The 26783-nt window shown below is 46.3% G+C and overlaps 1 protein-coding gene across 1 annotated transcript in view; it reads right to left on the reverse strand.

Annotated features, from left to right (window-relative positions):
• LOC140421366 (uncharacterized) overlaps positions 1-26783 on the reverse strand; it is a 522678-nt gene that overhangs the window by 43287 nt on the left and 452608 nt on the right. The window lies entirely within an intron of this gene.

A 26783-nucleotide genomic window follows, 5' to 3' on the forward strand; every position in this document is an offset into this window, starting at 1 on the left:
TCCAGCTAACTGAGCTGTGTACTTCACAATCCAGCTAACTGAGCTGTGTACGTCACAATCCAGCTAACTGAGCTGTGTACGTCACAATCCAGCTAACTGAGCTGTGTACATCACAATGCAGCTATCTGAGCTGTGTACGTCACAATCCAGCTAACTGAGCTGTGTACGTCACACTCCAGCTAACTGAGCTGTGTACGTCACAATCCAGCTAACTGAGCTGTGTACGTCACAATCCAGCTAACTGAGCTGTGTACGTCACAATCCAGCTAACTGAGCTGTGTACGTCACAATCCAGCTATCTGAGCTGTGTACGTCACAATCCAGCTAACTGAGCTGTGTACGTCACAATCCAGCTAACTGAGCTGTGTACGTCACAATCCAGCTCACTGAGCTGTGTACGTCACAATCCAGCTCACTGAGCTGTGTACGTCACAATCCAGCTAACTGAGCTGTGTACGTCACAATCCAGCTAACTGAGCTGTGTACGTCACAATCCAGCTAACTGAGCTGTGTACGTCACAATCCAGCTAACTGAGCTGTGTACGTCACAATCCAGCTAACTGAGCTGTGTACGTCACAATCCAGCTAACTGAGCTGTGTACGTCACAATCCAGCTATCTGAGCTGTGTACGTCACAATCCAGCTAACTGAGCTGTGTACGTCACAATCCAGCTAACTGAGCTGTGTACGTCACAATCCAGCTCACTGAGCTGTGTACGTCACAATCCAGCTCACTGAGCTGTGTACGTCACAATCCAGCTAACTGAGCTGCGGATGTCACAATCCAGCGAACTGATCTGTGGACGTCACAATCCAGCTAACTGAGCTGTGTACGTCACAATCCAGCTAACTGAGCTGTGTACGTCACAATCCAGCTAGCAGAGCTGTGTACTTCACAATCCAGCTAACAGAGCTGCGTACGTCACAATCCAGCTAACTGAGCTGTGTACGTCACAATCCAGCTATCTGAGCTGTGTACGTCACAATCCAGCTCACAGAGCTGTGTACTTCACAATCCAGCTAACTGAGCTGGGTACGTCACAATCCAGCTCACTGAGCTGTGTACATGACAATCCAGCTAACTGAGCTGTGTACTTCACAATCCAGCTATCTGAGCTGTGTACGTCACAATCCAGCTAACTGAGCAGGGTACGTCACAATCCAGCTAACAGAGCTGTGTACGTCACAATCCAGCTAACTGAGCTGTGTATGTCACAATCCAGCTAACTGAGCTGTGTACGTCACAATCCAGCTCACAGAGCTGTGTACTTCACAATCCAGCTAACTGAGCTGGGTACGTCACAATCCAGCTCACTGAGCTGTGTACATGACAATCCAGCTAACTGAGCTGTGTACTTCACAATCCAGCTATCTGAGCTGTGTATGTCACAATCCAGCTAACTGAGCTGTGTACGTCACAATCCAGCTCACAGAGCTGTGTACTTCACAATCCAGCTAACTGAGCTGGGTACGTCACAATCCAGCTAACTGAGCTGTGTACGTCACAATCCAGCTAACTGAGCTGTGTACATGACAATCCAGCTAACTGAGCTGTGTACGCCACAGTCCAGCTAGCTGAGCTGTGTACGCCACACTCCAGCTAACTGAGCTGTGTACGCCACAGTCCAGCTAACTGAGCTGCGTACGTCACAATCCAGCTAGCTGAGCTGTGTACGTCACACTCCAGCTAACTGAGCTGTGTCCGTCACAATCCAGCTAGCTGAGCTGTGTATGTCACAATCCAGCTAATTGAGCTGTGTACGTCACAATCCAGCTAACTGAGCTGTGTACATCACAATCCAGCTAGCTGAGCTGTGTACGTCACACTCCAGCTAACTGAGCTGTGTACGCCACAGTCCAGCTAGCTGAGCTGTGTACGCCACACTCCAGCTAACTGAGCTGTGTACGCCACAGTCCAGCTAACTGAGCTGTTACGTCACAATCCAGCTAACTGAGCTGTGTACGTCACAATCCAGCTAATTGAGCTGTGTACGTCACAATCCAGCTAACTGAGCTGTGTACGTCACAATCCAGCTATCTGAGCTGTGTACGCCACAGTCCAGCTAGCTGAGCTGTGTACGTCACAATCCAGCTAACTGAGCTGTGTATGTCACAATCCAGCTAATTGAGCTGTGTACGTCACAATCCAGCTAACTGAGCTGTGTACGTCACAATCCAGCTATCTGAGCTGTGTACGCCACAGTCCAGCTAGCTGAGCTGTGTACGCCACACTCCAGCTAACTGAGCTGTGTACGCCACAGTCCAGCTAACTGAGCTGTTACGTCACAATCCAGCTAACTGAGCTGTGTACGTCACAATCCAGCTATCTGAGCTGTGTACGCCACAGTCCAGCTAGCTGAGCTGTGTACGCCACACTCCAGCTAACTGAGCTGTGTGCGTCACAATCCAGCTATCTGAGCTGTGTACGTCACACTCCAGCTAACTGAGCTGTGTACGCCACAGTCCAGCTAACTGAGCTGTTACGTCACAATCCAGCTAGCTGAGCTGTGTACGTCACACTCCAGCTAACTGAGCTGTGTCCGTCACAATCCAGCTAGCTGAGCTGTGTACGTCACAATCCAGCTAACTGAGCTGTGTACGTCACAATCCAGCTAACTGAGCTGTGTATGTCACAATCCAGCTAATTGAGCTGTGTACGTCACAATCCAGCTAACTGAGCTGTGTACGTCACAATCCAGCTAACTGAGCTGTGTACGTCACAATCCAGCTAACTGAGCTGTGTATGTCACAATCCAGCTAACTGAGCTGTGTACGTCACAATCCAGCTCACTGAGCTGTGTACGTCACAATCCAGCTAACTGAGCTGTGTACGTCACAATCCAGCTAACTGAGCTGTGTACGTCACAATCCAGCTAACTGAGCTGTGTACGTCACAATCCAACTAACTGAGCTGTATATGTCACAATCCAGCTAACTGAGCTGTGTACGTCACAATCCAGCTAGCTGAGCTGTGTACGCCACAGTCCAGCTAACTGAGCTGCGTACGTTGCAATCCAGCTAGCTGAGCCATGTACGTCACACTCCAGCTAACTGAGCTGTGTACGCCACAGTCCAGCTAACTGAGCTGCGTACGTCACAATCCAGCTCGCTGAGCTGTGTACGTCACACTCCAGCTAACTGAGCTGTGTACGTCACAATCCAGCTAGCTGAGCTGTATACGTCACACTCCAGCTAACTGAGCTGTGTACGTCACAATCCAGCTAGCTGAGCTGTGTATGTCACAATCCAGCTAATTGAGCTGTATACGTCACAATCCAGCTAACTGAGCTGTGTACATCACAATCCAGCTAGCTGAGCTGTGTACGTCACACTCCAGCTAACTGAGCTGTGTACGCCACAGTCCAGCTAGCTGAGCTGTGTACGCCACACTCCAGCTAACTGAGCTGTGTACGCCACAGTCCAGCTAACTGAGCTGCGTACGTCACAATCCAGCTAGCTGAGCTGTGTACGTCACACTCCAGCTAACTGAGCTGTGTCCGTCACAATCCAGCTAGCTGAGCTGTGTACGTCACAATCCAGCTAGCTGAGCTGTGTACGTCACAATCCAGCTAACTGAGCTGTGTCCGTCACAATCCAGCTAACTGAGCTGTCTACGTCACAATCCAGCTAGCTGAGCTGTGTACGTCACAATCCAGCTAACTGAGCTGTCTACGTCACAATCCAGCTAATTGAGCTGTGTACGTCACAATCCAGCTAGCTGAGCTGTGTACGTCACAATCCAGCTCACTGAGCTGTGTACGCCACAATCAATTTGTGTTAAAGATGTTGTCTCTTCATTTGTACCTTTGCAGTTTTGGGAAATTCCCTTTGTTCAAACTGACTGATACCACCTCCTCTCTCCATTTCACTACCCCATTCTCCAAACTAGAGAATAGTGGCATTGCTTCAAAAATACCTTCGGAATGCACATTTATATAATTACAATAAGGTACTACATTTGAGTAATTGCAACATTCTCTAATTTTAAGATCATGAGGGAGGCGGCCATTCAGTCGGTCGAGCCTCCTCCCCCATTCAGTAAGCTCCTGGCTGTGCTGATTGTGGTGTTAACTCCATATTCCGCCTGTCACTGAGACCGGGCTGTCTGCAACCCCCCCGCACCCCGCCCCGCGCTCCCTGTGCGTTCCCCCATCTCTCTGCGGTTCCCGCTGGATTTCTGTACCTTTCTCCTGGTCCCTTCACTTTCGTTTAGCTCTCTGCTCTTTTCTACGGCTCTCTGCGCTTTCCTCCGCATCTCTGCACTTTCTCTCGACTCTGCATTTTCTTCCTGCTCTTTAGTGCTTTGCCCAGGTGTGCAGCACTTTTCCCAGTTCTTTGTGCTTTTCCCGGTTCCTGGCACTTTGTGCGGGCTTTTTGAGGTTTTCGCCAGCACTGTGCGCTTTACTCCGATTCTTACCGCTTATCGCCCACTCCATGGACTTTCTTCCGGTTCTCAGCACTTCCCCCGGCTCTGTGCTCCTTCACCCGGCTCTCTGCACATCCCCGGCTCCCTGCACTCCACCCCCCCCCCCCCGCCCCGTCCCCCTCCCCCTCCCCCTCTCCCGGCTCTCCACACATCCCCCGGCTCTCTTCACTTTCCCCGGTCCACGCACTCTCACCACCACCACCACCCCCCACCCCCTCCCCCCCCGCCCCCCATCCCCATCGGCTCTCTGCACCTTTCCCTTGCTCTCCCCACTTCTTTCCAACTCTCTGTCCTTTTCTCCGACTCTCTGTGTGTTCCGCTGCATCTCGGTCTATTCCCCTGCATTTCTGTCCTTTCCCCTGCATCTCGATGCTTTCCTCCCAACTCTGCCTTTTCGCCGCCTCTTTGCTCTTTTCCACCGCCTCGGCGCTTTCTCCCGGCTCCGGGGTCTTTCCCCGGCTCTCTGCACTTTCCCCGGCTCCCGGCAGTCCCGTGTCATGCAGCCACATTCGGGCGCCACTCGTCATCAGTTTCGCTCCAGTTCTCCATTCCTCTCTCGATGCAGCCGCTCCCTTGCCCATTTCCTGGGCATGAGTGAGAGAGGATGAGTGAGTAACTGAGTGAGGGTAGGAGAGTGAGTGCGGGTGAGTGAGTAACTGAGTGAGGGTAGGAGAGTGAGTGCGGGTGAGTGAGTAACTGAGTGAGGGCAGGGGAGTGAGTGCGGGTGAGTGAGTAACTGAGTGAGGGTAGGAGAGTGAGTGTGGGTGAGTAACTGAGTGAGGGCAGGGGAGTGAGTGCGGGTGAGTGAGTAACTGAGTGAGGGTAGGAGAGTGAGTGTGGGTGAGTGAGTAACTGAGTGAGGGCAGGGGAGTGAGTGCGGGTGTGAGTAACTGAGTGAGTGTAGGAGAGTGAGTGCGGGTGAGTGAGTAACCGAGTGAGGGTAGGAGAGTGAGTGTGGGTGAGTGAGTAACTGAGTGAGGATAGGAGAGTGAGTGTGGGTGAGTGAGTAACCGAGTGAGGGTAGGAGAGTGAGTGTGGGTGAGTGAGTAACTGAGTGAGGGTAGGAGAGTGAGTGTGGGTTAGTGAGTAACTGAGTGAGGGTAGGAGAGTGAGTGTGGGTGAGTGCGTAACCGAGTGAGGGTAGGAGAGTGAGTGTGGGTTAGTGAGTAACTGAGTGAGGGTAGGAGAGTGAGTGTGGGTGAGTGCGTAACCGAGTGAGGGTAGGAGAGTGAGTGTGGGTGAGTGCGTAACCGAGTGAGGGTAGGAGAGTGAGTGTGGGTTAGTGAGTAACTGAGTGAGGGTAGGAGAGTGAGTGTGGGTGAGTGAGTAACCGAGTGAGGGTAGGAGAGTGAGTGTGGGTGAGTGAGTAACTGAGTGAGGGTAGGAGAGTGAGTGCGGGTGAGTGAGTAACTGAGTGAGGGTAGGAGAGTGAGTGTGGGTGAGTGAGTAACTGAGTGAGGGTAGGAGAGTGAGTGTGGGTTAGTGAGTAACTGAGTGAGGGTAGGAGAGTGAGTGTGGGTGAGTGCGTAACCGAGTGAGGGTAGGAGAGTGAGTGTGGGTTAGTGAGTAACCGAGTGAGGGTAGGAGAGTGATTGTGGGTTAGTGAGTAACTGAGTGAGGGTGAGTGAGTTGGGTGATTGAGGATGTATGAATGTTGATAAGTGGCGGATCAGGGGTGACTGACTGAGTGAGGGTAGGTATGTCACCGAGGACAAATGAAGGGTGTGTGAGGGAGAGTGAGTGAGACGCAGAGAATGTGTGACTCTGGGTGAGTGAGGTTGTGTAGTGAGAGTCAGTGAAGGTGAGTGAGCGAGGGTCACTGAGTGAGGGTGAGTGAGTGAGGGTGGGTGAGCGAGGGTGGGTGAATGAGGGTGAGTGAGTCAGGGGGTCGACTGCTGGTGAGTGAATGTAGTGGGTGAATGAATGAGGGGAAGTCAGTGAGCGTGGGTGAGTGAGGGTGAACGAGTGAGGGTGGTTGAGGGACGATTGAGTGAGGGTGGGTGAGTGAGAGTGTGTCAGGGTGGGTGGGTAATTGAGGGTGGGTGAGTGAGGTGTGTCAGGGAGGGCGGCTGAGTGAGGGTAGGTGAGTGAGTAAACGTGAGTGTAGGTGGGAGAGTGAGTGAGTGTGAGCGCCTGAATGAGGGTGAGTGAGGATACGTAGGTGTTTGAGGATGAGTGAGTGACGGTAGTTTACTGAATGAGGGTGTGTGAGGGTGGGTGAGTGAGGGTGGGTGAGTGAGAATGTGTGAGGGTGGGTGAGTGAGGGTCTGTGAAGGTGAGCAAGTGGGCGTGGGTGGGTGACTGTGTGAGGTTGAGAGCCTGAATGAGGGTGGGTGAGGATGGGTGGGTGTTTGAGGATGAGTGGGTGAGAGTGTGTGAGTGAGGGTGAACGAGTTAGGTTGGGCGTGTAAGGGTGAGTCAATAACGGTGAGTGGTGCTGAATAAGGATGGGTGAGTGTGCGTGAGGGTGAGAGTGAGGGTGGGTGAGTGAGAATGTGTCAGGGAGGGTTGGTGACCTAGGGTGGGCGAGTGAGAGTGTGCGAGGCGTGTGAGCAACAGTGTGCGAGGCGTGTGAGCAACAGTGTGCGAGGCGTGTGAGCAAGAGTGTGTGAAGCGTGTGAGGGAGGGTGGGTGTGTGAGCGTGTGTCAGGGAGGGTGTGTGAGTGATGGTGGATGAGTGAGAGTGTGTGAGGTTGGGGGGGGTGGGGGAGTGAGGGAGCATGAGGGTGGGGAAGTGAGGGTGTGTGAGGGTGGGTGAGTGAGTGTGTCAGGGAGGGTGGGTGAGTGATGGTGTGGGAGTATGGGTGACTGAGGGTGTGTGAAGGTGGGGGAGGGTGTGTGAGGGTGTGTGAATGAGAGTGTGTCAGGGAGGGTGGGTGAGTGAGGGTGTGTGAGGGTGGGGGTGTGAGGGGGTGTGAGGGTGGGTGATTGAGGCCGTGTGAGGGTGGGGGAGTGAGGGTGTGTGAGGGTGGGTGATTGAGGGTTTGTGAGGGTGGGTGAGTGAGAGTGTGTCAGGGAGGGTGGGTGAGTGAGGGTGTGTGAGGTTGGTTTACAGAATGAGGGCTTGTGAGGGCGGGTGAGTGGGGGGGGGTGTGAATGACTGAGTGAGGATGAGAGCCTGAATGATGGGGAGTGAGGGTGGGTTTGGATGGGTGGGTGAGGGTGGGCGAATGAGTGTGGGTGGGTGGCTGAGTGAGGGTGAGAGCCTGATTGAGAATGGGTGAGGATGAGTGAGGATGGGTGGGTGTTTGAGGATGAGTGGGTGAGAGTGTGTGAGTGAGGGTGAGAGTTGGTTTGGGCGTCTAAGGGTGAGTCAATGACAGTGAGTGTTGCTGAATGAGGATGTGTGTGTGTGAGGGTGTGAGAGTGAGGGCGGGTCAGTGAGAGTGTGTGAGGTGGGGGAGTGAGTGTGGGTGGGTGACTGAGTGAGGGTGAGAGCCTGAATGAGGGGGGTGGGGGTGAGGATGGGTGGGTGTGTGAGGATGAGTGGGTGAGAGTGTGTGAGTGAGGGTGAGAGTTAGGTTGGGCGTCTATGGGTGAGTCAATGGCAGTGAGTGTTGCTGAATGAGGATGTGTGAGTGTGTGTGTGAGGGTGTGAGAGTGAGGGTGGGTGAGTGAGAGTGTGTCAGGGGGGTGAATGACGGTAGATGAATGAGGGTGGGAGTGTGAGTCTGCGTGTGAGGGTGGTTAAGGAAAGGTGTATCATTGTGGATGGTTGAGTGAGGGTCAATGAGTGACGGTGAGAATGGTGAGTGAGGGTACGTGAGTGAGTGTGGGTGAGTGATCATTCCCAGGTGCTCCCAGCCCATTGGGACGATGTTTCTTGGGATGATTTTCCGCTCAGGCTCAGCTTTCTGTTGCCTGTTGTCCACAGCCGAGCTTGGGGCTCCTCCATTCGGGTCCACCACCCCCACCTCCTCCTCTTCCTCTCCATCGATCCTGTCCTGATTCTCCACATTGATCAGCTTTCAGTAACACCGGCTGTGTACAGTCAGACAGCAGTGTAGATCACTGGGCAGCTGCTTTAATACTTTCAGTAACACCGGCTGTGTAAAGTCAGACAGCAGTGTAGATCACTGGGCAGCTGCTTTAATAGTTTCAGTAACACTGGCTGTGTAAAGTCAGGCAGCAGTGTAGATCACTGGGCAGCTGCTTTAATACTTTCAGTAACACCGGCTGTGTACAGTCAGACAGCAGTGTAGATCACTGGACAGCTGCTTTAATACTTTCAGTAACACCGGCTGTGTACAGTCAGACAGCAGTGTAGATCACGGGGCAGCTGCTTTAATACTTTCAGTAACACTGGCTGTGTAAAGTCAGACAGCAGTGTAGATCACTGTGCAGCTGCTTTAATACTTTCAGTAACACCGGCTGTGTACAGTCAGACAGCAGTGTAGATCACTGGGCAGCTGCTTTAATACTTTCAGTAACACCGGCTGTGTACAGTCAGACAGCAGTGTAGATCACTGGACAGTGCTTTAATACTTTCAGTAACACCAGCTGTGTAAAGTCAGGCAGCAGTGTAGATCACGGGGCAGCTGCTTTAATACTTTCAGTAACACCGGCTGTGTACAGTCAGACAGCAGTGTAGGTCACTGGACAGCTGCTTTAATACTTTCAGTAACACCGGCTGTGTACAGTCAGACAGCAGTGTAGATCACTGGACAGCTGCTTTAATACTTTCAGTAACACCGGCTGTGTACAGTCGGACAGCAGTGTGGATCACTGGGCAGCTGCTTTAATACTTTCAGTAACACCGGCTGTGTACAGTCAGACAGCAGTGTAGATCACTGGACAGCTGCTTTAATACTTTCAGTAACACCGGCTGTGTACAGTCAGACAGCAGTGTAGATCACTGGGCAGCTGCTTTAATACTTTCAGTAACACCGGCTGTGTAAAGTCAGGCAGCAGTGTAGATCACTGGACAGCTGCTTTAATACTTTCAGTAACACCAGCTGTGTAAAGTCAGACAGCAGTGTAGATCACTGGGCAGCTGCTTTAATACTTTCAGTAACACCGGCTGTGTACAGTCAGACAGCAGTGTAGATCACTGGGCAGCTGCTTTAATACTTTCAGTAACACCGGCTGTGTACAGTCAGACAGCAGTGTAGATCACTGGGCAGCTGCTTTAATACTTTCAGTAACACCGGCTGTGTACAGTCAGACAGCAGTGTAGATCACTGGACAGCTGCTTTAATACTTTCAGTAACACCAGCTGTGTAAAGTCAGACAGCAATATAGATCACTGGGCAGCTGCTTTAATACTTTCAGTAACACCGGCTGTGTACAGTCAGACAGCAGTGTAGATCACTGGGCAGCTGCTTTAATACTTTCAGTAACACCGGCTGTGTAAAGTCAGACAACAGTGTAGATCACTGGGCAGCTGCTTTAATACTTTCAGTAACACCGGCTGTGTACAGTCAGACAGCAGTGTAGATCACTGGACAGCTGCTTTAATACTTTCAGTAACACCGGCTGTGTACAGTCACACAGCAGTGTAGATCACTGGGCAGCTGCTTTAATACTTTCAGTAACACCGGCTGTGTAAAGTCAGACAGCAGTGTAGATCACTGGGCAGCTGCTTTAATACTTTCAGTAACACCGGCTGTGTACAGTCAGACAGCAGTGTAGATCACTGGACAGCTGCTTTAATACTTTCAGTAACACCGGCTGTGTACAGTCAGACAGCAGTGTATATCACTGGGCAGCTGCTTTAATACTTTCAGTAACACCGGCTGTGTAAAGTCAGACAGCAGTGTAGATCACTGGACAGCTGCTTTAATACTTTCAGTAACACCGGCTGTGTACAGTCAGACAGCAGTGTAGATCACTGGACAGCTACTTTAATACTTTCGGTAACACCGGCTGTGTACAGTCAGACAGCAGTGTATATCACTGGGCAGCTGCTTTAATACTTTCAGTAACACCGGCTGTGTACAGTCAGACAGCAGTGTAGATCATTGGACAGCTGCTTTAATACTTTCAGTAACACCGGCTGTGTACAGTCAGACAGCAGTGTTGATCACTGGGCAGCTGCTTTAATACTTTAAGTAACACCGGCTGTGTACAGTCAGACAGCAGTGTAGATCATTGGACAGCTGCTTTAATACTTTCAGTAACACCGGCTGTGTACAGTCAGACAGCAGTGTAGATCACTGGGCAGCTGCTTTAATACTTTCAGTAACACCGGCTGTGTACAGTCAGACAGCAGTGTAGATCACTGGGCAGCTGCTTTAATACTTTCAGTAACACCGGCTGTGTACAGTCAGACAGCAGTGTTGATCACTGGGCAGCTGCTTTAATACTTTCAGTCACACCGGCTGTGTACAGTCAGACAGCAGTGTAGATCACTGGGCAGCTGCTTTAATACTTTCAGTCACACCGGCTGTGTACAGTCAGACAGCAGCGTAGATCACTGGGCAGCTGCTTTAATACTTTCAGTCACACCGGCTGTGTACAGTCAGACAGCAGTGTAGATCACTGGGCAGCTGCTTTAATACTTTCAGTAACACCGGCTGTGTCCAGTCAGACAGCAGTGTAGATCACTGGGCAGCTGCTTTAATACTTTCAGTAACACCGGCTGTGTACAGTCAGACAGCAGAGTAGATCACTGGGCAGCTGCTTTAATACTTTCAGTAACACCGGCTGTGTAAAGTCAGACAGCAGTGTAGATCACTGGGCAGCTGCTTTAATACTTTCAGTAACACCGGCTGTGTACAGTCAGACAGCAGTGTAGATCACTGGGCAGCTGCTTTAATGCCGATGTAATTTCATTTTCCACAAAACAATTTAGAACTGGGACAATGAACATTCCTGCGACTTAACGGATTTTCATTTTGTAAATGGGATTTTTCTGCCCGTAAAATTCTTGTCATATTGTGTCAGAGAGAGTGTGTTGTGTTTATTCATTCTTGTGATGTAGGCGTCTCTGGCTCGGCCAGCATTTATTTTCCATCACTCATTGACTTTGAGAAGGTGGCGAGCTTCCTTCTTTAACCATTGCAGTCCATGTGGTGTTTCCCCGAGTCAGTTACATGATTTTGAACCAGCGGCAGTGAAGGAACGGTGATATATTTTATAGTCATGATGCTGAATGGCTTGGGATTGAACTTCCAGTTGGTGGTGTTCCCATGTCTCTGCTGTCCTTGTCCAGGTGGCCGCTGTCATGGGTTTGGAAGGTGCTGTCTAGGGAGACATGATGAGCTTCTGCAGCGGATCTTTAGATGGCGGACAGGCTTTGGGGAGTCAGGAGATGAGTTTTTCACCGCAGGATTCCTCACCTTTGATCTGTTCTTCTGGCCTCAACATTTATATGACTCGTCCAGATCACTTTCTGGTCCATGTTAATCCCCAAGAGGTTGTTAGTGGGGATTCAATGATGGTAATGCCAGTGAATGTCAAGGGGCGGTGGTTAGATCCGTTCTTACTGGAGGTGGGCACTGCCTTCAATTGGGTGACTTGACTGTTACTTACCACTTGTCAGCCAGAACCGGATAGAGCCCCCATGTTGCTTTATTTACAGGTTTATTTAGTGACTGCACAGTTGCAAATTGTGCTGAGCATGGTGCAATCATCTGCCATCAACCCCTGTTCAGACCTGATGATGGAAAGAAGGTCATTGATGAACAAGCTGAAGATGGCTGGACCTGGGACACTGCCCTGAAGAAGTCTCGCAGTGATGTCCTGGAACTGAGCTGATTGGCCTCCAGCAATGGAATCCATCCACCTTGGTGCTGGTTGTGACTCCAACCAGCGGAGATTCTTCCCCTGATTCCCATCCATTCATTCTTTGGTTGGGCTGCTTGAGGTCACACGTTTCAATGCTGCCTTGATTTGGCGGCACGGCAGCACAGTGGTTAACCCTGTTGCTTCACAGTGCCAGGGACCCGGGCTCGATTCCCACTTGGGTCATTGCCTGTGTGGAGTCTGCACGTTCTCCCCGTGTCTGGGTGGGTTTTCTCCGGGGGCTCCGCTTTCCTCCCACAAGTCCTGAAAAACGACCTGTTAGGTGGTTTGGACATTCTGAATTCTCCCTCTGTGTACCCGAACAGGCGCCAGAGTGTGGCGACTTGGGGCCTTTCACAGTAACTGCATTGCAGTGTTAATGTAAGCCTACTTGTGACAGTAATAAAGATTATTATTTTTATTATTGATGTTAGTTCAGTCGCTCTCACCTGTGTATCTGGAAGTGTGTGCGTGTCTGAGTGTGTTTGTGCGAGGGAGAGTGTGGGTATGTGTCTGAGAGCGTGTGTCTGTGTCTATGTATGTGTCTGCATGCATGTGTGTGAATGCGTGTGTGTTTCTGCAAGAGATGGATCAAGAGAGTGGGAGAGAGTACACGTGTGAGTGTGAGAGAGTATCTGTGTGTGAGGGAATATCTGTGCGTGAGAGAATATCTGTGTGTGAGAGCGCGATTGTGTGTATTTGTGCGAGCGAGAGGATGTGTGAGGAGCAAAATAGTGTGCACAGGAGAGAGACTGCATGTGCAAAATTGTGTGTGTGAGAGGGCATGTGTGTGAAAGAGTGCTTTCACAAGAGAGCATGTGTGAGAGAGCATGTATGCACCAAAGCATGTGAGCGAGACAGCATGTATGTGAGAGAGCATGTGTGCGAGAGATCACGTGTGTGAGAGTGTGTGTGCATGAGACAGCATGTGTGCAAAATAACATGTGTGTGAGAGAGCATGTGTGCGAGAGTGCATGAGTACGAGAGAGCATGTGTGAGAGAGCATGTGTGAGAGAGTATGTGTGTGAGAGCATGTGTGTGAGAGAGCGTAAGTGCAAGAGAGAATGAGAGAGCATGTCTGTGAGAGAGCGTGTGTGGATGAGAGCATGAGTGTGAGAGAGTGAGTGTATGAGAGAGCATGTATGTGAGAGAGCAAGTGTATGAGAGAGCATGTGTGAGAGGGCATGTGTGTCAGGGAGTGTGTCTGCAAGAGAGCATGAGTGTGAGAGATGTGTGTGAGAGAGCGTGTGTGTGAGAAAGAATGTGTGGGAGAGTACATGTGTGTGAGAGAGCATGTATGCAATGGAGCATGTGTGTGAGAAAGCACGTGAGAGAGAGAGCATATGTGTAAGCGACCATGAGTGTGAGTGAGCAAGTGAGTGAGAGAGTGTGTGCGAGAGAGTGTGAGTATCAGAGCGCATGTGTATGAGAGAGCATGTATGCAAGAGAGGATATATGTGAGAGAGAGCAGGTGTGCAAGAGAGCATGTGTGTGCGAGAGGCCGTGTGTGTGAGAGAGCATGTGTGTGAGAGAGTGTGCGTGCGAGAGACCATGCATGTCCGAGAGAGTGTGTGAGAGAGAGTGTATGTGTGAGAGAGTGTATGTGTGAGAGAGTGTATGTGTGAGAGAACGGATGTGTGAGAGAGCCTGTATGTGAGAGAGCGTTTTTGTGTGAGAGAGATGTGTGTGACAGGGCATGTGTGTGAACAAGCGTGTGTGCAAGAGATAATGTGTGCGAGAGTGCATGTGTGTGAGAGTGTGTCTGTGAATGATTGTGTATGTGAGTGAGATTGCTAAAACGTGTAAGAGAGAGTGTGTTTGTGAGAGTGTGTGAGAGAGGGAGATTGTCTGTGAAGAGAGAGAGGGATAATGTGCCTGTGTATGTGAGAGAGCGAGTGACAGTCTGTTGGTGTGTGAGGGAGAGTTGGAGAGAGAGAGAGAAAGTTGGAGACAGAGAGTATGTAAGAGAATGAATGTGTGAGGCAGTGCGTGTGTGTGACCGAGTGTGTGTGTGAGAGACTGTGTGTTTTTGAAGAGCTATTGTGTATGTGAGAGTGTCAGTGAGAGAGAGTGTCTGTGTGTTTGAGGAATAGTCCGGGTTTCTGGGAGAGAGGGAGTGTGTGAGGGAGAAACAGTGTGCGGATGAGAGTGTACCTAGTGTGTCAAATTTCACTCTGAAACACAGGGGAACGAATCATTCAACTGCTTGATTCAAATTGATAAATAGTCAATTTACGACAAAAGAAATTCAATAACCTCTTTGAAATTAAACTCATATTAATTTCAAACTCCCTTCGCCTTTCAGCCATTTCTGGGCAAAATATATTTTCACTAAGAATGAACACATTAAATATAACAGATTGAGGGGAGTTTAATGTCCGTGACAGAGATCCAGTGTTTGATAAGAAATAAACAAACCAGGAAACATTCACATTGGAAACTGATTACCTGATTTGATCCAATGTCTTAATTAAATACAATCAACAAAACAATGGAGGCGGGCCACCTCATCAACCGGAGCAAATAAATGTATTGTTTTCTAAATTATTTTCAGTACAATTAAACATTCTCCAATAGCTGTGATATCACACGCCAGTATGCTACTCAATTGTAGGAGTTAATTTATGTTGAATTAGTTAGTACTAATGTCGCATTGCAAGTTATTGCCAATTGTCAATTAGTTGACCTGTCAGCTGATTTGTACTCTATAATATAAATAATAAAACATGGTTCTCTGTAATTCAAAACCTGCTCCTGCCTGAGATTTGATAAATAATTTGGATTTAATTTAATATTAAACTTCAAATTATCGGATGGAATAATTCAGACATGTGTAATATCTCATCTGTTTGTTAAAGCGGTATTCCCGGATTGATAAACTGTTGTAATTCGAAACCATATATATATATATATAAAACAATAAAGTCCTTGGTAGATTGTGATCAATAAATGTGTTTCTGAGATTTAATCATTCAGGCAATTCGATTAACTTTATTATTGAAAATATTGCTTAAGAAGAGGAGATCCAAATTAATCAGTGCAAAACTTAATGAAAACAATTCAGTCAGATCCTCCACAGCCCTGAAACATAATGAGAAAATGATGGAGAAATGTTGTTATTCAATTTACGAGCTTGAGGCTCAGATATAATCTATTCATCTATTGTATAATTTGTTTTATTTCTATAATGTTATATTGTGTACCGCACAGCTCTGCGAGACAGGATGTTATTATTATTGCAAAGCTAATATTCTCCTTTTGTAATTAAATTAATCTATTTGAATTTCAAGCTTTTACTTGTCAATCTCCAGCCCTGTGCAGTCTGAACATTTCTACAATTTAAATAAAATAATAAGAACAATTCCTGCACTGTCAGTGACTTCCACCTCTGAGAAAACTCTTTATGATTAGGTTAGAGACAACTACAAATATTGAAGAGATAATATTCTTGCTGCTGCACATAAATAATACAATAACCGGATACATAAATCGCCAAACTGCAATATAAAACTCCTATTTAAGTAACTGCAAACGTAATCAGAGAAATAAAAAATAATTCAAATACATCTTGTGTAACTGAAAAGTGCTGTAGAATCAGTATATTATTATTAAAACAGTTTCATAAATAATCACAAAATATTCCCAGCCTAGAAACCTTTCCGGTCATGCTAATGGTGTACAAAGCACAGCAGAATTGTGGAAGGAGATTGATGATTAATGATATTAATATGAAAATATATTTGGATAATACGGTGATAGTACCGCATTATAATTGTTTGTTATATTAATTTTACTCACGAATTTGAAAACGTTTTAATTAAATAGTTTCAGACTGCAGTAACGAATTGCGTTCTTAATGACGCCATGGTTTAGTTTAATCAGTAATCAGTAGGTAAAATTTAAAAATGTCCATCAAATCTTTAATTCCTTTCTAATCCGGCCACGTTTACTCCCCACAATTGTGTTTCAAGGAGATTCAAACGCGCAAACCTTTTTACATTTAACCAGAAAACGTGTAACTGCTCAATGTCACCCAGTTTGAACAATGCAGAAACAACGTAGAAACAGAAAACCGCTTCACAAATTGTACTTATTCAAAGTCACCCAGACACACCATCTCCTCAGCAGCAAAACACCAAAACTCATCGTGAGGACTGACCCCGTTTCATTGAGAAGCAGCTCAATTCTACATTCAACAGAATCAAACGTAACATTTCAAAAACTTCTGAATATCGAGTCCAGCAAACCAGTTCGACACCAAATGTATGAATTATCAAACTAAATAGAAATACAGAACAACAGTAATATCACTGTGAGCAGGTGGGGTATGTCCAAAATATTTTTGAAACTTTACCACATTTTATTCATGTTGGACCATATTTCAAACGCATTTAAACAGTTGGCAGGAGAGATAAAAACTGCATCCATCAATCCCACCAAGATGGAACATTGAAGAAAAGCCAGGCTGTGATTGCAGGAACAAATTATGTTCGGAAAGAGCATTTTAAACCGAGGTTCACTTTAATCTGCAATCATCACTTTTAAAAAATACTCTAAAACGCTGACTGTTTTCCACCTACAATCGTGTGCCAAGCAGTTTCAAATACGTGTACTGTTTTCATTCAATTACGAAACATGGAAACGCTCAATATCACCGAGTTTAAATAATATAGAAACGCCAGAACAGTTTCACAAACTTTACTCATTCAAAATCACCCAGACACAATCTCCTCAGCAGAAATACACCAAATTACATCACCGAGGGGCTGAAACTCGTCTCATGGAGAACCAGCTCAATTCTACAAACACTTTCAACAGAATCAAACAGCATTTCAAGAAAATGTATATCTAGAACCCACCAAATACGCCTTTCAGCAAGTGAATGAACCATTAAAACAAACAGAAATATGGAAGAATATCATCAGCATTGTCAATATGCGGGAAGTGTTCAATAAATTGACACAGAGACGTCAGCATATTTTGTGAATATTGGGTAGATTTCTAACACTTGTTCAGGAGGCGGTAAAATCTGCAGCCACCAGATGTCACCGAGATTAAACATTGCAGAAATACCAAACTGTTTAACAGGCGTTGGGTATTTAAAGTAACCCAGCCACACAGTGTCCTCAGCAAATAAACATCAAATCACAACAACCAGGGACTGACTCCCTCAGCAGAACCTTTTGTCAAGAGGCAGAATAATTCCTTTTTCAGCAGAATCACATAAAACATGACAACAAAATCTCAATACAGAATCCAGCAAACCCGCAATTCATTGAACGAATGCATACTTAAAATAGAAATAAATAAATAAAATAAAGACTCAAGTAAAACAGTTCATAAATAATGGAATGGTTCTTACCTGCAGTCACCGTCACCATGGTGCCTTGTCCCCAGTAGTCCATAGCGTCACAGTGTCACATTCCCTGGGCAGCTCCGTACAATAACCGGACCTGCACAAAATAGACAGAAATCCACCATTATTTTAAATATTCACAGCCCAGCGGCAAAGTAAACTTGTAATGAATTTTCATTAAATTAGAATTGCATTTGTGGATATCACTTGCTGTTCAGAAATGACCCTAATGTTTTATATTTCAGAGTAACACATGATCATGTTATTGAAATCACTAACTAATAAGTGAAGAATTATCACAGGTTTTCCATATTAATTATTGTCATTTTGTCAGAGCTAGACATAAATAATGCTTCACTGTGAATAAAGTTGGATTGTAAAAGCGAGCACTGATCCAACCTCAGTTAATTAGTGCTGAGGGGCTTTTTGTATTGACAGTAACTGCTGTGCCCCAGTTATCACAGTGAGACCCAGCGTGTCAAATACTGCGGCAGACTGTTAACTGTAAAATACAGAGATTTAATTTCATTGCGCGTTCAAAAAACTAACTCTGTCTCTTCCAAGAGCGAATCTGTGAGTTATTTCAGCTTGTCCTGGTCATTACATTTATAAAGAGGATCGGAACACTTTTAAACCCTCGGGGCACATTTAGCGTGTCGGTCAACAATGATAAAGTGGAAGATTGTTATACCTTTTCACAAACTAATATTTTGTTTTATTTAACCCTCATTTAAGTTGACAATCCTGCTGTGGCCCTGATCACCAATTTGGACAAACACTTTCACTGAGGTTTTTGTATGAGGATGTCGCTGTGCACAGCACTGTGACCCACTGTAGTCACAGTGACAGACACCCGCACAAAAACTGCACCCACTCTCTGTTCAGTCCTGCCGCTCAATATTCTCTTCAAATAGATGCGTCGTTTAGAATTCATGCAACATTTCACAAAACACAATGCACAAAGGTCTCCTCTGTGTAACAGACATATTCAAGATAACATTATATCCAGACCTGTAATTGCTAAAACTGTTGACAGAGAAGATAAACACAACTAAAGTCTCACCACATTAAGTAGGTTGGTTTGTTAGATTTTACGATTACATTTTCTCCAGATTGGTTTTGTAGCGGACGGCTTGGGGTCTGGCTCACTGATATTAACATTACATTTAAAACAAGTACTGACCTTCAGGTTAAGATGAAAGTTGCTGAATTCCCTCTCGAGCTGTTCTTGTGCGGGTCCAGCCCTGGTTCCTCTCGCTGTGGTCTCTTGCACAGTAATAGATGGCCGTGTCTTCGGTCTTCAGGTTCGTCATGGCCAAAGAGAAGATGCTGTTTGAAAGGTCTTTGGACGCAGTGAATCGGCCTTGAATCGCTGAGGCGTAGTACTGACTAGATGAACGATAGTAGGCAGCCAGCCACTCCAGCCCCTGTCCGGGAACCTGGCGGACCCAGTTCATGTAGTAGCTGTTGAGATCGAAGCCGCTGGTTTTACAGGTCAGTCTCAGGGAGCCTCCGGGACGCCCGGTCTCTGCCTCCGGCTGAGTCAACACAACATCCGACTGGACACCTGTAAAAATATATCAAAAAGCCCGAGGATTAATGCTGGTGAAATGTTTGGTGATTCTGGAACATTCCAGAGAGAGACTAACACTGAGACAGTAACAGTGAGAGACTTGGACAATAAAAACTACTCACGGGATAAGAAAGTCAGCAACAAACTGAGAGAAATGGCCCACCTCATCCTTCTGGTCATTTGGGGGAAATGGTTGTGTCAGGAACTCAGTGAACAAACCAGCTCCCGGACTGTTGGATTCGGGTCCCAGTGAGCGGCATTTAAATACCCGGCAGAAGGGGCGGGTTTCCAGGCGCCGCCTGTTGATTCCCTGGTGGAGGCGGCGACTGGATCCACGTCCCACCTTCCACCCCGCCCCCCCCCCCCTCCCCCCCCCCGCCCCCCCCCCCCCAAACAGAATGGACCCGGAGATTTACTATGGGTTATTATTAAATAGACATTTATCTGTATCGGGATATTTGTTTGTCTGAATTGATTCTTTATAATGTCCTCATTGCGAAATTACGTCTGCTCATCTGTTAAGAAAAGAACTATTCCATTGCAAGTTCAGTCCCTTTATTTCTACTCCAATATATTGAGATGATCTTAAAAAGACTAATTATTTTGTCAGGGAATAGATTGTATGTCAGTCTGATTTGCAACACTCCGAGTCCCTATTCCATTTGCAAAAAAGTATAATTTATCAGAGGAATTGTTGACGATTTATGTCGGAATGCGAGAATGAACAAGGTGATTCCATTTGCAGTGCGGATGGCTATCACTGAGCATTGCGGGTCTGCAGACAAGGCTCCTAACATGACACCATGTCTCTCCTTACATTTCTGGAACTGCCCCTGAGCCTCAGACAGTCCTGTGAAAATTAGCGGTAAAAGAAACCCGCTTGCAAACATAAAATTGACATTAACATTTGACAGAATGAATCAGAACGGACAGGGCGATCAGCAAAGTTATCCTTCAGCATCCAAATCAATGCCGCTAATTTCACTGACCACCGGCTGTCTAACATTCGCTATGTTGGGAACACAGGATATCAGGATTTTGGGGAATATTACACACTATCACAAGAATAAATGTTTTATGTTCCACTGAAGCAGGTCATGAACTGGTCATTTCTCCACTCATTGGCAGAAATGAGAGGGACTGTTGAATAATAATGGAAATCAGCACAAATTAAACTGCACAGAACACGGTGCTGATCAGGTATAAGAGACGCCTCCGTTTAAATGAAGTCAACAACTCGGAGAATATTCCAGGAATTCAGGCGGGTTCAAGGCAGTTTTATGATTTTATTTAAGTACCTCGTCTTATTGGGCTTGTGGATTGGGTCCATCAACACCACTCACTCTCACTTCATTAGGTTTTTAACAAACGGACTTCAATAACTACAGTGACCTTTACTCGGAACTAATATAAATTAAATAGCATCTGGTCAGTTTACAATGTTCCGATCGCGTCTAATCTCAGCGTGATCACAGCATTCACTGAATATATTTATTTCGATGGAACACCATTTAAAACGTTTACTTCATGTGCGACTGAAACATTTATTGTTTGAATGGATAAATCCCATTTTGTCCATTCATATTCAGGCTAATCTGCCCCACACAGTATTTGGCAGCAATCCAACCGCTTGCAGCAGGCAGGCTCGAATGTTCAAAGTTGTTTACAGGAAGCATCTGGATTTTTTTTCAGAGATCTGTTTCTTCAGTACTGACCGTTTGGCTGCAAGCCAGCTTCAAACTCTTAACATTGTCAATGAGGACTATTTATAAACAAATCTACCCAGCAACAGTACTGGACATCATTTTACGTTTTAAATTGCGAACCTATCTGAACTGTTCCCATCTCAGGAAAGGAGAGTTATCCAGCTTTTCTAGCCTCTCTTAGCAACAACAGCCAGCTGGAGATCTCTCCCACATCTCATAACATTGTGATGATGGATAGAAATACAATTAGACTATCAGACAGGGGCCCATTTGCAACAGATCAACATGTATATTCTGTATTTTTTCCTACATGCTTCCATGGAATGTGGGACTCACCGGCAAGACCACCATGTGTTCCCTGTCCCTAATTGCTGTTGAACTGAGTGGTTTGCTGGGGCAGCTCAGAAGGAACTGAAGAGTCAGACATGTTGCTGTCTGACTGGAGCCACATGTAGGTGAGACCAGGGAGGGATGTCACATTTCCTTCATTGGTGAAGCGGAGGGGATTCCAGGGACACAGTTAGTCTATATTCCAGATTTATTAATTCAACTCAAATTCCCCCACCGGCCATGGTAGGATTTGTTCGCAAGTTCCAACAGAATTAGCCTGAGCCTTGGCATTATTGGTTCAGTGACATTAATACTCCCCCACCACCACCCAACCAAAAGATAAAAGGATTACTGCTTTGATGTAGGGATGGATGTTGGTTGGATGCCTAAATATGTTGATTGAGGAATCAGTGAATGGGGTTGATGGATGGATGGATAGATGGTCCTGAAAGATGCTGTTCTACATTCTCAGTTTTGCGCTTGATGACTTCACAAATTAAAGCTGGTCCTTTATAATTTGCGTCAGAGTGATACAATCGGTGGCTGAAGATTTCCTGTGTGAATTCCATCCCCAGACTATTGGGAACAGACCAGCTGGGCGTTACTAGGAGGAAACTGGAGATACTCCTGTGGTGCTGGTGTTCTTCTCTGCTGATGGTGAATCTTCATCTCAAAGACAGAAAGCGGGAACATGATTAGGTTGAGGAGGGACGGTAATATTTGGAACATGTGGTCATTTCATGTACAATAAGTCACTCAAGATGTCCTCACCCAAATTAATGAAGACACCAGACTAAAAACGTATTAATGTGAAAACAGAAATACCGTGAAACTCAGTGGACAGCTGCAGACTTTGAATTACTTTCCAAAACAGTGTAATAACAAATCGGGATTTAAAGGTGCAATAACGTCACATTAGGTACAGACATTTTCATTTCTACCATCACCACCTGGAAAGTCCGCTCCAAATCACTGACTCCCCTGACTTGGAAATATATCGCCGAATCTTCGCTGTCGCTGGTTCAAATGACTAGAACTCCCTCCCTAACAGCATCGTCGGTGTGCCTGCACTAGAGTGACGGCAGAGGTTCAAACACGCAGTTCACCGCCCTTTGTGAAGGGTAATTAGCGATGGACAATAAATCATGGCGAGCCTGCGACGGCCACACCGTATAACTTAATTTAAAACTGTTGTAATCTTTGTGAAACGATGGTAGTTGGTGAATCTAATTATTTATGTTCATAAATAAATGAAAAACTGTGAATATAATTACTATGTTTCTGAACATTTATGGCCTTCTCCTTCTCTGCTGGAAAATATAAACCATCCCACAGGAGATTCATGATGTAAAATCATAACCAATATGTGAAAGCAAAGTGGACAGAGGAAACTGCAGCAACTATTGACATATCTCACTCATAGCAGCACTGGAAAGGCCATTGCTAGTTTCACACTTTAAATACTTCATCTGCTTGCAGGCCGAATGTAGCTGGAAGCAAGGCGCGGTATTCATGTCGCAAGATTTACTCTGGACATGATCTGCTCCCTCTGCCACACGTCTACCTCTTCACCTTACTTTCATCAATCTCAATAAACTTTCGACACCGTCAGCAGAGCAGGGACTATACGATTTGGAGACATTTGGCTGTCTGCTAAAGCTCCACTGTTTCATTCACTCTTTCCATGGCAAAACACTGTACAGATTGATGATTCCACTTCCGACAGATTCTAAGTGAATAATTGAATGAAAGAGGACCGTGTCCCACACCCAACTTTATTGGACAGCATCCTGCTGATCTTCGCCTTCCCTGAAGATATGGATGAAGTCCACTTGCACACTAGGCCAGGCTGCAACCTCTACAATCTTCCAGTCATCAAAACGGAGACATAATCACAATACATCCTCAACAGAGAATTCCTCTACGCGGAATCATCCAAACAAAACATCATCTACAGAAACTATGTCTCCGGTGCCTGTAACTTGTTCTTCCTTACCAATGAGTAGTATGAGGAAAACCGTGGTCGTGGGACAAGGTGTTGCACTTTCGCCAATGGTCACACAAAATAAGAGCAGGCGATAATTTCTGCTGCCGAGTTTCCGCGCTGAGAGGCTGCTTTGAAGTAGAATGTGATGCTGTCATGGAGAAAGCAGATCCGACCTTTGTTTTACTCATTGAATGTCCATGGAATAATATCAAGCTGACCCTTTGGAACAAGCTGATGGTTTATAAGGCCCGAGCTCTCAGAACCTTGTTGTATGACTGTGAAACAACGACTTACAGCTGTCAAGAAAAATAGCTCAGCCAATTTCATCTTTGTTGTCCGCAATGCATTATGGATATTTACTGGCGGGACAAAATCAGAAATGCGGCAGTTCTCTCAAAGACAGAGCTTCCAAGTCTCTCCAAGACAATTAAAAATAGGTGGTTTGCACATTTCCAGTATGGTCCCTAAATGTGACATGGTCACACGACCAAGGAATTTCCACTTTGCGAAGTAGCCGGAGCCACGCATCCAGTGGGAAGCCCGATATTCCGCTTCAATGATTCTTCCAAGTGTGACATAATGTCCCTAAACCTAAACATTGATCATCACACTTGGGAGTCACCAGCTGCAAACGGAAAATAATAGCGACACCTCCGGCGGGCTGGTGTGAACCACCAGGACCAGTGGATTTAGCAGCTTTGAAATAGACACAAACCGAGAAAATGACAACCCAGAAGACAATTGGGAGCTTCAGGTGCAACATTTGTGGAACTATTTGCTGTGTATTTATTGGAAAAAGAAGGATGCCGTGGCCTTTGTGAAATTTAGTTGTACGCAACATGTGTTTCACACAAACACACACACACACACACAGTCTCTCACACACGCATTCTCTCTGCCTTACACGCACACCCACATTTCCCCTTTAAAATTAAAATCCCATGTTAACTTCCTGGGAAGCGTCGGAGACAATGACCCCAACCATTTTCCAGGTGGTATAATGAATCAATAAACTCTCCCCAACACTATGTTTGTTAGATGAATGTTACATTTCCCACGGACTCCATTAAGCGCCCAGGTAAAGATTCCTCCATTTAACAAAGATGAACATAAATGCATGACCAGGAATTGAGCCGCTTTGCTCTGGTGCTGATCTCAATGTGGGAGAATCAGCCAGCGACACCTGCAATTAGTTACACTTTAAATGTTGGCACCTCCCGCAGAAGGCGATGTGATTTTACATTTGTGGGAATGGATTATGGATACATCAACATCATAGATTATACCTGACAGCGACATTTTCACAGTAACTGCAATTGCAAAGTTTGGCCAGCAGATGGAATTTAAATCGAAATGCCTTGCATTACATGAAGCAGACATTGCCTCAATAATTACTGCTGTCTCTGCTCATTTTAAATTGGACTCCATCTGTATTTTTGTCAGACTAGACTCTGTCTTTGTTTATAATACGCGACTCTCTGTTTCAATTAGTACTGCACCAGTACTTGTTAATGTTTATATCACACAATCAATGTGATCCTATTTTCAATATACAGGATCTATCTCTGCAGTTTTGCCACATCCAGTCCTGAATATTAATGAATAAATAAACAAGTAGCCGGAATAGGAGCATCAATAAAATTTCCCTCTTCAATGATGGGGGACCCCAGCACGTCAGAGCAAAAAACAAGACTGAAAGTTTCTGCCAGAGGTGCCGAGAGGATGATCCATCTCGGCCTCCTCCGGTGGTCTGCATCATCATGGGTGTCAGTCTTCAGGAAATTTGATTCACTCCACACGATATCAAGAAATGGCAGACGGCGCTGCAAATGCATTATCCTTGGCAACATTCCAGCAACAATGTTGAAGGTTTGTGCTCCAGAACTGGCTGCGCCCCAGACAAGTTCCTCCAGTACATGTACAGCACTGGCATGTACCCAACAATGTGTATCATTGCCAAACATGACCCGTCCACAAAAGGCAGGATACATCCAACCCAGCTAATTATTTCCCTGTCAGTCCGCATTCGATTATCAGCAACTTCATGAGAAGTGTCAAGGATCACCCTGTCACATATAGTCTCCACAGCATAATGTCCCCGGCCCTAGCTTCTCAATTCATCATAACGTCAGAAGTGGGATGTTCGCTGATGATTACCCAGTATTCTGCACCATATTCGACTCCTATAATACTGAAGCAGTCTGTCTTCATATACAGCAAGACTTGGACAACATTCAGACTTGGGCTGACAAGTGTCAGGCAATGACTATCCCAAAAAGGGAGATTCTAACCATCTCGCCAGGATTTTAAATGACACCACCGTGATTGAATCACCCACTGTCAACATCCTCTGTATTATCATTGATTAATAACTGAATTGGAAGAATATTTTAAATACTATGGCTACAACAGCAGCTCAGTGGCTGGAAATTCTGCGGTGAGCATCTCACCTCCTGACCTCCTAACCCAGATCCATCATCGATAAGGCAGAAGTCAGGAGTTTAACTGAATGTTCTCCATTTGTCTGAAGTGTGCCCATCAAGCAACACTCGAGAATCGCGACGCCATCCACGACAAAGCAGCCGACTCGACGAACACCCCATCCACCAGCTTAAACATTCACTGCCTGAATCACGGGTGTACAATTCTAGCAGCGTGAACGATATTCAAGGATCTATTGCAGCAACTGCCTCCTCCCAAACCCACAAACTCAACCATCTAAAAGGACCAGGCCCGACCGATGCATTACAACAGCAGGCCTTGCAAGTTCCCCGCCAAGCCACACACCATCTTGATGGGAACTATGTTTCTGTTCCTTCACTGTCACTGGTCAAAATCCTGGAATCCCTTCCTATCAGCACTGTGGGTGCACTTAGTCAGTATGGAATGCAATGGTTCAATAAGAGGGCTCAGCACCTCATTCTCAAGGGCAATTAGGAATTGGCATCGAATGTTGACGTTACTGGTGACGCCAAGATCCCACTAAACCATTTTAAACATATCGCTCAACTTACATTCACCCAGCCCCCGCCTCGGATTACATTACACTCGGCCGTGTCTCTATCACATTGCAACAGGCTCTCTCTCAGTTTTCCTGCACTCGGCTGAATATCAGTTGTTAATCTACCAGCCCACACCCTGTTTATATTACAAATCATTAATTATGACGCACTGATCCATGTCTAGGTTAATCTGGTAAGAAATGCGTCACAATCGTTGCTGCATCAGAACTTTTATCTGTGCATCATAAACTGGAACAACATTCTGTTTGCATCACATGTGGTTCTGTCTCAGTTATTACTCGACTAGATATTTAGATTCTAATAAAGTCAATCCTGCTTTAGTTAATGCTACACCTGCCCATGTCCCTGTTTATATAACACTAGGCCCTGCCTGTTATTCTTGGATTGTACAATATCCTTCTTATTGCTGCATTGTTTATGTCTCAATTTGTATCAGTCGACACTCCGCTAGACCAGAACTCAGTTTAGGTTGCACTAGACCCAGTCTCTGCTTATGGTGCCGGCGGCACGGTGGCACAGTGGTTAGCACTGCTGCCTCATAGCTCCAGGGTTCAATTCTTGACTATCGTGCCGAGATTGCACTTTCTCCCTGTGTCTGAGTGGCTTTCCTCCGGGTGCTCCGGTTTCCTCCCATAGTCCAAAGATGCGTCGGTTAAG

The sequence above is a fragment of the Scyliorhinus torazame genome, chromosome 5 (assembly GCF_047496885.1).
Source record: "Scyliorhinus torazame isolate Kashiwa2021f chromosome 5, sScyTor2.1, whole genome shotgun sequence".
In the NCBI taxonomy this organism is placed as follows: Eukaryota; Metazoa; Chordata; class Chondrichthyes; order Carcharhiniformes; family Scyliorhinidae; genus Scyliorhinus; species Scyliorhinus torazame.